This window comes from Dendropsophus ebraccatus, chromosome 7, assembly GCF_027789765.1.
Source record: "Dendropsophus ebraccatus isolate aDenEbr1 chromosome 7, aDenEbr1.pat, whole genome shotgun sequence".
Lineage (NCBI taxonomy): Eukaryota > Metazoa > Chordata > Amphibia > Anura > Hylidae > Dendropsophus > Dendropsophus ebraccatus.
Genome location: NC_091460.1, coordinates 72,421,410 through 72,434,407, shown reverse-complemented (window position 1 = coordinate 72,434,407; position 12,998 = coordinate 72,421,410). Strand labels below are relative to the sequence as shown.

The 12,998-nt window shown below is 38.4% G+C and overlaps 1 protein-coding gene across 5 annotated transcripts in view; it reads left to right on the top strand.

Moving 5' to 3' along the window:
- TENM3 (teneurin transmembrane protein 3) overlaps positions 1-12,998 on the top strand; it is a 1,065,662-nt gene that overhangs the window by 163,941 nt on the left and 888,723 nt on the right. The window lies entirely within an intron of this gene.

The window sequence follows — 12,998 nt, the reverse complement described above, 5'->3', positions numbered from 1 at the left end:
TGAATTGGACCTACTGAGATCCCTACCAGTCATGAGAATTGAGATCTGTTGTCCCCCAAGTGAATTGAGCGGCAGGATGTTTGCTCATCCTCTACTTCTTTCTATTGGGATTTCAAAGGTAGCTGAGAGCTATGTTCAGCTATCATTGGGTGTTCCATAAAGAAAGTGAATAGAGTGGCACTCAAGCATGCCTGTTGCTGCTCAACTCATCCAGAGGACAAGCAACGTCTATTGAGAGCTGTAGAGGTTCCAGCTGCTACCTCTATTCTATCGTATGGATAGGTGATAACTTTTTTTTTTTTGGTGAGCAGCCAATAATATGTGACCAATCACCTTTGCCATGATAGCGCTATAACTTGTCAGTTCTCTTGTTAACTTCTAATATATAACACCAAGGTTACCCCATCAAGGATATATGCTGTACAACCGTGGTATAGAGTGATACAAGTGTTTACATGGAATCTGTCCCAAAGTTATCAACTTTCTCTACCAATACATATGATGATGGCAAATAGTATAAAACTGCTATAATAATCCTATACCTTATTAATGTTTACTGTGCACCAGTTTTTACAGGTCAGTAAGTATTTATACAAAGTTATACAGAAATCACTTTCATTAATAGTAGAGTTGTAATGTTATAATCTACATTGTTTGTACAGCATTGTTTATGGTTATCCCATAGAGATAATATGCTCTAGTCTAGTGCCTAGAACATCGGAAAAACCTATACATGTAACATTTACACTATAATGGGATTTGTACTTTCATAGATTCCATCAGTGGCTGTGACAGACATTCACACTTAATCTTTGCCATAAAAGGGACAAGGTCACACTTTTCATTAAGATATTTACACACAAAACACACACATCTTCTGTTTGTATCTAGACAATAGCTGTTTGGTCATTACTCTTGAGTTAGTCTTTTCAGACAATTTTGACAAGACTGAGTGCCTGTCAGTTATAATTTCAGCATTGCCCTTCATTGCAGCCCTTTAGCCTTCTCACAAATGACACCATGACATTAAGCCTCTCTGTGTGTCAGCCTTTACACATGAAAGGGAAGTCGTGCTCAATACCTTTGGTGGACTCTTAGTTTAAAAAAAAACTCTATTCCGTTAGTAAGCTTTAGAAAAAGTCTTCGTTCTTGGACAGAAATGGTCAAACATATAAACATCATATAGTGGTGTAGTTAGTTGTAATTAAAATGCAGTGAAATTAGTGATAAATAATAGGTTTGCCATACAGGTCTATGTATAAAGCAACTAGTAAACAAGTGATATCATCAATATTGACTGAAATGGGACCAGTAAGACATAAAGAACCACACCACTCTACTGGACATACTGGTTATATAGGGACATGTAATTCTTCTTAACATTTAGCAATAGGTAGATTAACTATTTCAACATTGTACCTTCATTTCCAGCTAATGATTCCAGCTAATGATTCTTTCCAGCTAAGGGCCCTATTATATGGATTGATAATCAGCCGAATCAGGTCAATTTAGTCGCTCTGTGTAATAGAGAGAATGATCAGCCAATGAAACAATCATCAGCTGATTGTTTCTTTAGGTCAGGACTGGGCTGGGCTCGCATCACTACATGTAATACATGGATGACAGCTGATGATTGTAGTAGATGTAGATTACTTACCTTACCACGTTCCCCGGTGTCCTCGGGCCATCCCCAGTCTCTACATCTGTAGCTCTGCTTTCTGTTCCCTTTCCCCTTCTGTTCTATTTCTGTTCTGAGACAGGACCATGGCCACTGATTGGCTGAGCGGCCTGTGAATGCAGAGACCGGAAAAGAACAGAAGGCAGTGCTGCAACTGCTGAGACCGTGAAAGGGCAAAGGACACTGGGGAATGTGGTAAGTAAATACTTTATTATTTTACACTTAAAGCAAAATAGAAAACACTTGCTGCCAGATTGTCGACCTGTTCCACTGCTCAGTAAAAGAGTGCCGATCCAGCAGATTGGCGCTCATTTACACTTTATGATCGGGCCATGTAATAGGACTCTAAGTATATATATATATATATATATATATATATATAAGTATATATATGCAGGTATATACATTTATTCAGCCCCTACTGTAGTTAATCTTCTCCTGCATGCAGTCAACAAAGGCTAACTGCATTGCTGAATATTAGTCAGTTGACACAGTAGTTGAGTGGTACTATGGGGTTTAACCTGGCAGCCAGGGTATAACTGGGCTGCTGGGTTGTACCATGTGCGAGTGCTGTATTATAAACTGGCTTTTATGGGGTCTTTCACCTAATGTCAAACAAAGGATCAACTTGAGGTCACTCAGGAATGGCAAACATGCGTTGCAGTCTTGGATCACTGAACTTGTTGACCATATTATTATTATTTTTTTTTAAATGTGAAAAATTGTAGAGCTTGGATAGGAAAATATTTTAATGGTAAATAAAGGAACTTACAATGCACTCTATAGTTTTAACTTGACATTGACATTTTGTTAAAAACAAACAAACACAAAGTTCTGCCTCCAGGATGCTTCTCTATGTTTCACTCACCCCAATAATTAAATTTATGAATCAAATAAATCAAACTGGCAAGAAGTAAAATGAAATCTCCTAACCATGGCTACCTGGGGTTCTTTCTGTGCGTTTAAGCATGGTTTTCTTTATACCATAGGAGTTATATATATATATTTTTTACTTGCATATTTAATGGAAAACTGAGTATGTCTAAAAGCATACAATTACTGAATGCTTTCTGCTTAAACTGACCCAGGGTGCAGGAAACTGTTAGTCAACAATCTCTAACAGAAGCACGATTATTACAGCAAACACATTTCAGTCGTATGCCTAGATCATTTCAGAAGGAAAGAACAATATCAAGTCTAACAAGGGCATTTTAAGTCTCACTCCGGTGTTCTGCTAATGCACAGAAAAATGAGGTGCAAAATTGCCCTGTTAATTAAGAATAAAGATACAGGCTCTTAACAATACATTTGCTATGAGTAATTTTGTAATTTTGTATTGGCTGGTTTGTATAAAACTTCTACCAATGCATTAGCAAATAATTTCTACCTCGGTTCCTGTGCCGATTAACAGGCTAACAGAGCAGTGGGGAGTGAGTTGACCCTTTTAAGTCCCAGCACATTTTCTGCTCTTATCAAAGAGGCGGAAAATGCATATTGTATGCTTGTATGGTATGTAGGACACCAAAGGTAGGACATTAAAAGCCTAAATATTTATTGTTATTAGCACTACCCCATAAGATATATTTGTTATCTGGTTTTCAATCTAAAGTTAATAGGGGAAAGTTATGGTTTTGTTTATTTCATGCAGCTGATGGTGACACAGTTTCTACAGATTGATGATGAAGATCTAGGACATTTAGCAGTGTGCTTTATAATTTAATCTTATTAGAGTAAGCTCTGACTTCAATTTTAGTCATAATGGAAAATGTTGACATTATTTTTTATGTCGTTTTAAGTGTTGGTCTAGAATGTTAAAAAAGGACACAAGAAGTAAATATATAGACAACATTAAGTTTACGTTCAAAACAAAACTGTTTCATAATTATCTTCTATAATATATTTATATAAAATGTTATTGTTTAAATAATTTGTTTTAATATTCTAAAAATAACTTACATGGTCCACGAGAAATCTGAATTCCCTTTTATCTTGCAGGCACCAGTATCACAATCTCAGCTTGTATTCAGGCCAAATATATACACATAGATATTAAAAAAAAAATTGGGGGGGAATTATTTATTATTTACATTCATAGAAGCAATGCAGAACCAATTTAGCAAAATCCTTATTTTTACTCACTTCTGTGGTTTAAAAAAAAAATAATTCTTCTGCCATAAATAGAAACAAAAAAGTTTCCTTTTATGACTGGTCAGGTCAGTGCCAGTAAGTTTAAATTATATGAATTGTATTCAGCATTAACCAGTTTTCTAGAGTTAGTGATGAGTGAACAAACCGAGCGTTCGACATTTGAATCCCGTTGGCTGGAGAAGATCACTATCTAGAATCCATTAGAACTGCATCTTCAGGTAACGCTTACAGGTGAATGCAATGATAGAGCTATCATCAATGCAAATATCAACTTCTTATACAACCATTACTGCATCACGCCAGCCTGCACGGGTCCTGTTCAGCAGTCTTGCACATAACAGTCCTGAACTTACTTGTATCCTACAAGATGCATGTAGAAAATCCAGAATGGTCTTCTCCATTGTAAGAGCTGAAAGAGAGTATTAATTATTAAGAGACAGAGGCTATGTTAACACGTTTTTTTCTGCTCCGTTTAAAATGAAGTTCGTCATTTTGAGTCTAAAATAATGGACGTCGTTTAGCTGTTGCATTCCCTTAGTGCAATGACGGCTGTTGGTACATTATTCTAGTTTGGCTTACTAATTGGCCTTTGGGTGTGGCAGAGAAAGAACAGTGATAAAAGAAAAACTGTGTGAACAACTAATAAAAAAACTTCCGCTGTTTGCAAAAGACGTTCGAAAATAATTGTCATGATCATTATTTTGAAGTCCGCGGTGATAAAGTCCATTATTCTATACATTGTGTGAATTGGACGTCCGTCTTTCCCTTCACTTCAATGCATTGCATTGCAGTCGGTTAGTCTTGACAATAACTAACGTTTTTTAAAGTAGCAAAATCGGCCGCCTTTTCTCTATTTTTGATTTTTGAATTAAAAGGGAATTATTACTGACTGGTATCACTGCAGAAGCGTCTTTACTGTGTGTGTGTGTGTGTGTGTGTGTTTGTTTGTGTGTGTATGTGTCGGTAAGACAGGGGGCAAGAGGGATGTTTTGAAGCACCTGAAAGTTCTCTTCCCTGTTTAGGGGTACTATTAGGCTATGTTCACACAATATCTAAAAAAGGCAAAAAGGTCCGCTTTTTGTGTTTAAAAAGACATCCGTTATTGCATCATTTTTTAAGTGACAAATAAAATGCATTGAAGTCTATGGAAAAACTGACGTCTTTTTCACACATTCTATTGAATGACGTTATTGAATGAGTTATTACTTAGACTTCAATGCATTTTAGTCAGCCCACTTAAAATGATGCACTAATGGACATCCATTTAAACCCAAAAACGGATGTGTTTTTCCTTTTTTGGACGTTGTGTGAACATAGCCTAACTGAGTATGCAGGCATTATTGTGTGTAGCTCTGAGCAGTCACTGATACAGTGGTGGTCATGTTTATTGAATAATAAAGGAGAGATGGTGCTGAAGCACTGCTGATACATACCAGCTGCCTTTGTGACACTACAGAACAAGGCTCTTTTTTTTTCTGTACTTTTGCAAGAGATTGACTATGACTCTTTGGATAAGCAGGAACACCCCAACTGAAAGCACAGAACTGTCTGATCACCCACTGACTAATGGTGCGTTTACACAGAGAGATTTATCTGACAGATAAAGCCAGGAACAGACTGTAAACAGGGGACCGGGAAAAAGGAGAGACTAAGATTCCTCTTCTCAAAACTATTTCTGGCCTTGGCTTCCAAAATCTGTCAGATAAATCTCTCTGTGTAAACGCACCATAATACTAGGCAGTGAAGAAACAAGGTAACTGACATTCCAGCATTGCCTGAACAGGGAGGTAATGCAGCAAACTATCTGCTTGCACAATAAAGAAAAAAACGTAGTACAGTTTATTAAGCGCGCAGCTCTGACCTCCCCTGATCAGAAGAAATGTACACTGTCAGTTTCCCTAAATTCCTTTAAAAGGCTAATGAAAAGGGCCTTTTACACGGGCCGATTATCATGCAAAAAAATTGTTAAATTGTTCAAATCATTCAAATTTAAGCAATAATCTAGTGTAAACGTGACAATGATCAAACGATGCATGAAAAATTGTCTGTATGTCATTGATCATATCTTTTGAGCTGACCTCAAAATCATTGATAATCATTCTCAAGTCTTTCCATGTAAACAATCATGGTATATAGATACCAATGCAATTACGATCGTATTAACAACTTTTCATAGCAATTTATCTTCTTGCCTAAGTGTCTATTGTTTAAAAAAAAAAAAAATCACTAACTTGGTTCACTAAACGAGTGATTTATGTGATCGTGTAAAAGGACTCTTAGGCCTCATACATGTTATACTAGTGTTGGCCCTATGTGCCTATCCCACAGTGATTTGCTGGTACATTAAAGTTGTTAGGGATGCACATGATGTGTATATAGAAGTGCAATAGAAGTATTTACCTACATAAATGACTCACTGTAGAATGCAGAACTTGTCTACAGTGCATAAGTAAAGCGTAAAGCGCTATCCTCCTTAACCCACAGCTGAAGGCTATGTTAACACATCGTTTAACAGTGTCCGTGGCATAGCAAAGGACGCTGTTAAACAGCCGTCCACCGGGCTGCACTCAGCCCATTCCTGAAGCCGATACCTCCGTATCGGCTGCAGGAACATTCTTTTTTTACAATTGATTTGTCGGCACCGTCGGCAGCGGCTGCTGCACATTGCGTTGTGTGAACAGCTATTGTTTGCGGACGCTGTACAGTGAACAGCGTCTGGAAATAATTGACAGGCACATTATTCTAACGGCCATTCTAAAGATCGGGCGTTAGAATAACCATGTATGAACACAGCGGGCGGCATTGCATTGACTTCAATGCACTGTCGCCCCTGCAGTAAAGAACGGACACTGAGGCAATCGCAATCAGCGTCCATTCTTTACTAAAAAAAAAAGATGTGTGAACATAGCCGAAAGGTTAATACTTTACCCGTCCATGCTCCGGCCTACTTTTGTGGCTCCCTGACTTCCAACTCAGCCAATCAGGGGCTGCAGCAGGACAGTGCACTGATTGGCTGAGTGGGACACCAGTGAGCCAGGAAACACGGAAGCAGGCCGGAGCGTGAACGAGTAAAGTATTTACCTGTCAGCTCTTGGTTAAGGGGAATAGCGTTTCACATACTTGCAGAGGAATGAAAGTTCCGCTGCGAGTATGTAATGCTACTCATACTGACATTACCGGGAATTGCATTTTGCTGCTGAACTCCTTGCGTGAAATCCACTGTGATTCCGTTATTCCGGTATGTGTGAACCCACCTTTAGGGTACATTTTGAAGCTCAACCAACCACATTTATTACCTGGGTGAAGTGTTACATGTGCAAACTAGGTAGCGGCACAAAGAATAATGTTGTATTAGAAAGACATGGTGGCCAAATTGGCACAGCAATGAAGAACTATATAAATAGCCATGTGTGAGGTAGTCTTTACATCTCACTCTTACAACACCAGCAGCTAGAGAATAAGGAGCCCACATACTGATCTTCTACTGTTTTCTGTCTTCAGAAGCTCATGTTATATGTTTCCTTACACAGCCCATTTCTCCCCAGATCATTAGATCTCGATTTAGGTCATCATGAAGATACTGTGTTCTAATGGATAGAAGGTAGTGAGATCTTTTCAGCCGATAGTGAAGTGATTATATAGTGGTAATAATGGCCTGTGTCATAGTGTAATGGAAATCTAATATTATGCTTTGAGTTGTGTTGAACGAAAACATTCAATTGACAGGATGTGAATATCTATGTATATAATTATGGGAGTAAAAGTGTAACATGAAGAAAGAGGCGGTGATGCAGTGAACTCATGAATAAGAAGAAATTAACAGCAATCTTGCAATGAAAACTTCTGCTTTTGTTTTACAACATTAATACAAAAATAGTTTATGCAAGTCTATAAGTAGTAGGAATTGTTAATGAAATTGTTTCATCTAATAAGAGGTTTCACCGCTCATACTTGATAGAAAATTAGGTGTATTAAGAATCTTTTTAGAACAACACCTTTCACACTTGTCAGACTGATGATGCTAATGAAGTTGTTTCTGCAATTCTGTTGTCTCGATCATAACTTTTGTGAGATCACCTTTTTGCATATGTACGCTTTTGCAATTAATACCGGGCTAGCACTGCCTCGCTGTGTTTTTCTGTGCCAATTTCAGGTTAAGAATGACCATTAACACCTGTTTAGCAATGCAAGCTCTATTAAAGATGTTTTTGTTATGCATGTAAGTATGAATAAAACATTATAGTGCATTTTAGAATGTTAAGTAGCTAAGTGGTTCAAAGGCAAACTAAATTGTTGCATTAACATTTCAGTTTATTTGCATAGCTGTTTTTGTGCATTCAGTTTGACTTCATTTTCTTGTATTATTTTTAAACTCTTGTGAAATTTTACAATGTACCCGGCATCTATGTGAGATAAAAGATTCCTTCTGCAAAATATACACACGTTGGGAATAAATGATGGTATAACATTTTAACACACTATGTATAATGAAGAGTAAAACTATGATGGAATGCAAATACAAAAACATGTGTTACACCAATATGTAAGCAGAGATAGCTGTCTTGTACAAGATGCCACACACTAAGCGTCCCATTATGCAGCCCGATTATAAAGTTTACACAAGCGCCAATCTGCTAGCAGCCCTTGCCTTTATTATAAAATAGTAAAGTATTTATTTACCTTACCATGCTCCCCGGTGTCCTCGGGCCTTCCTCGGTCTCTGCAGCTGCAGCTCTGCCTTCTGTTCACTTCTGTTCCGGTCTCTGCACTGACAGGCTGCTCAGCCAATTGCTGGCCATGGTCTTGTCTCAGAGACTGAAACATAAGGAATAGGAAGGCAGAGCTGAAGCTGCAGAGACTGGGGATGGCCAGAAAACAGGGGAACGTGGTAAGGTAACAAAATACTTTATTATTTTATACTAAAATCACTAGCTGTCGTACGGGCATTGCTATTACACGTAGTGATGCCGGCCCAACGCTCAATGATTTTAGACCAGCCATTGATCGCTTCATCGGCTGATCGTTCTCTATATTACATGGAATGATTATTGGCTAAAACGGCCTAATTTGTCCAATTGTCACTTTGTGTAATAGGGCCAAGCTGTACAGTACCTGTTTCGATTCATTGCCACATTTCAGTCTGTTTCAAAGAATAATAATTACATTACCGGAACTACAGTCTCATGCACTGTAGAGTACTTCGCAGTGTGAAGGGGGGCAGTTTTCTGCGAAGTTTTCATTGAGGGTTGTTTTTCTTAGTAGTCAATAGTCAGGAGAGGATTCCAAAAAGGATTTAGAAATATAAAATAATTTTTTCCTCTATTTGGCTATGTTCACACAACGTCAAAAATATTAAAAAGGCGTCCGATTTTCATATTTAAAATAACGTCCGTTTTTGCGGAGATTTAACTGACTGCAATGCAATGCATTGAAGTCAATGGGAAGACAGACGTCCAATGCATACGGCGTATTGAATAATGGACGTTTTTGCCGCGGGCGTCAAAATAATGAACATGATCATTATTTTCGGACGTCTTTTGCAAACAGCGGACGTTTTTTATTTGTAGTTCACACACAGTTTTCCTTTTGTCACCGTTCTGTCTCTGTTTTTACTATTAAATTCAATGGACTTTTCAATTAAGCCACAACCAAAGTTTAATTAGTAATTCCAAACTAGTATAATGTACAAACACCCGTCAGTGCACTAAGGGGAGGTCAGGCTGCTAAATAACTTCCGTTATTTTAGACTCAAAATGACGGACGTCATTTTAATTGGAGAGGAAAAGACGTTGTGTGATTAATTAGATTATTGGAACATCAATTCTGCAGCAGTGTGAGAATGGGAGTATGGGAGTAAGACAGTAGTGACCGTTAGACTCATTTTTTCTGCTTAATAGTAGTTTATATTTCTTGTCTACTACTTTTTGCCCATGGTTTGTATCTACACATACTTATGAAAACACCCCCTTTTTCACATGTCCCTTTACATTTGGAGTGCCCAGGTACTACCAGACTGCTCATTCATAAAAATCACTGCCAATCTTTAAATCTACAGCAGCTGGATTGCAGCAGTGCCCCCTGCAAATAGCCGCATACCTCGGGTTTTGGAAGCCAAACTTCTATTAAAAACATGGATTGTTAGTGTTCCAGCTGTATGGTTTTAAAAATGCTTTAATACCATCCTTGCATAGTAAGTAACAAATGGACATAATGCACTATTTATGGCACTGGTATCCTTTAAAAACTTTGGACCTGCACAGACACTAAAACCCAGGTAGTGGGCAGAAGCCAGGAAGACACCAGGGAGGGGGCAGAAACAATGTTTTCTTTACACATTCATAGGCCGTGCATTTCTATTACACATAGCAATGCGCAGTCAGCGGCTGATGATTTTTAGTCAGGACCAGAAGACACAAACAACCAATAATCGTTGTCATTGGCTGGTCGTTGTCTTTATTACAGAGCCATAATTTGGTGTATCGACGTGATTTGGCAGATTATTACTCTGTGCTGGGTTCACACTACATTTTTCCTATGTGTTCAATGTATCCGGGTTTTTTTGGTTACTTTTAACGGACAGAAAAACAAAGTTAAGTTAAAAAAAATGCATCCGTTTTGATTAGGGATGGTCCGAACCCGCCGAGGTTCGGGTTCGCCTGAACCCCGCTGATTCCCGCTGTCTGCCCGCTCCGTGCAGCGGGCGGATCCAGCGGGAGGACCGCCTGGAAAACTGGGATACAGCCTATGGCTATGGCTGTATCCCAGTTTTCCAGGCGTTCCTCGCGCTGGATCCGCCCGCTGCACAGAGCGGGCAGACAGCGGGAATCATTGCAGATGGTTCGGGTCCATACGAACTCGGTTCGGACCATCCCTAGTTTTGATCCTTTTTTTTTTTTATAATAGAAGTCAACGGAAAAACGGATTCAAATGGATGGCATACAATTGCATCCATTTTTTCCATAAACGTATACGTTATATGGATAGGAAAGGCGAAGGGTGGACCCAGCCTAATAGGACCCTAAGTAAAGTCTTCTATGATTTCTGTGCCATCTCCTCAGCATGACAGTCATTACTCCTTGCAATGCTACCATTAGCCTATAAACAGACAGCACCTACGTGTTCACTCCTCTTACCTGCGCTCTTGCCTACACCTATTCCAGTACAGTACATAATGATATATTGTAAATATTTTGTTTGGTTTACACAGTACCTTCCCTTAGTTGCACTAGTTTCCCTTTGCTTCAATATATGGCTTCTATATACTTATTTATCTTCCTTAAACTCTTTCCAAATGTATCATTTCCCAAAAAAGGTTCGCAATAAAGCTATCGTAAAGCCATTGCTGTCACGCAACAACACATTCCAGCTACAAATCTGACACTGACTTGACCTAGTGTTAAATACAAAGCAACATCTGCCAGAACAGCCCCTTGTATCTGCAGTCGAATGCTGAATATAGTAGAACATCTGCTGTCTTTTTTTGACTAAAAACTCTTCTTCCCATCTCGGGGCTTTCACTTTCACATCAGACTTTGTAACAAGTGCGTCGGCTCGGAGATATCTTCATTCTTTTTATGGCGTAGGAAATAGTTGGAGAGCATTTTACTGGCTTTGTACTGTTGGCGTATTAACTCAGTGGTAAATCAGTCATTCTGTTTTTCGCCCATTTATGCCTGACCGCTGATAAATCAGTTGTTGACTACGATAAGATTCTAAAAGTGCTTGGGATTCTAGACACATTTAACACAATTTGTCTAGGTTTCAGGGAGCTAAAAGCAAAAGGCATAGACTTGTTTATGCTTAAGAATGATTTTCCTTCTGTTTTTGTTTTCAGCCCTTACTTACATCAACCTTGCCACTGTTATCAACGTTGCAGCTGTTCCAGACCTTCTGTTTTTGTCAAGGCTGCTTTTTTTTCTTTGTTTTGTGTTCTTTTTTTTTTTGTATTCCTTTTCGTCTGCCGTGCTTGTGTACTGAGGGAGTTTGTACTGCTTTAGGAATAGGAATAGAGCAATATGAAAATATCTGAATGCAGAAAATAAAAGAATACTGATGTGGCCTCATTACCTGACAAAATTACATTTCAGCGCAAAATTCTTAAGGAAAACATTCAGCATAAAAATAGGATTCTATGAAAGATGTTTTTTTCTTTATTATTCAGAAGTCAATTTTGTTGCTTAGACTGTCTTCTCTTTCTTATTATGACACACATGCAGATAGATCCAGATACTCAGACACGTATAGACACCCAAACACACTTAGAGGCAGAAATGAAAGGGGGGAAAAAAAAAAAAACATTTATACTTTTATATTCTGACACAGAGATGGTAATCTTCCTGCAGACACATACAAACATAGATCTATGAATAAAAGACATATATACTCACTGTAATGCTAGCCTATAGTCACACACACATATATACTTAGGTGGACAAGAGCTTATATATGCACATCATGTAATTTAGGGAAAGGACCTAGAGCTGATTTTAGCACCTACTGTAAGTGCTTATACCAAGGAGATAACTCCATATTCCTCACACAACACAGGTGCTAGGTACCAAAGGGTAGCCATGACAGTCAGGGGCTTAAAGGGGTTGGCCATTTTAGTATAAATTTAGTAATTTTAGGTTAATATAAAGGTTAGTATACTTACATAAAGTCACATGTTCCTGCTGTGTCCCATTGATGATATATAAGAGACTCTGCCCCCCTTGCTCACCTGTCCTTCCTGGCCATATAAATGGGGATCCCATCCATAAGATAGCTGACTATGAAGAGGCAAGTGACGACCATGTTTATCCCTCAGCAACCTTAATAGACATGCAATAGAGGTGATCAAGGAAGAAGCATGTACGTGTGCTCCTTCATACTCGGCTATATTAGGAAGGGGGTGGAGCTTCTCTTATATCTATTACAGGGATCAGTGGGAACACATGACTTTATGTATCAGTGTAACATGGACAGGCATAATATACTGCAATACAAAAGCTGTGCATTGACACATTGAAGTAATCAAAGGATCGCAAGTTCAATTTACCTACTGGAACTAACAATAACGTGAATAAAGTTCAATGGGCTTTTATTTGGAAAAAAATATTTAAAACTATACATAATTGGTATTACAAGTGTAATAACTATTATAATAAAATGTATGCATTAGAAAACAGGGCTG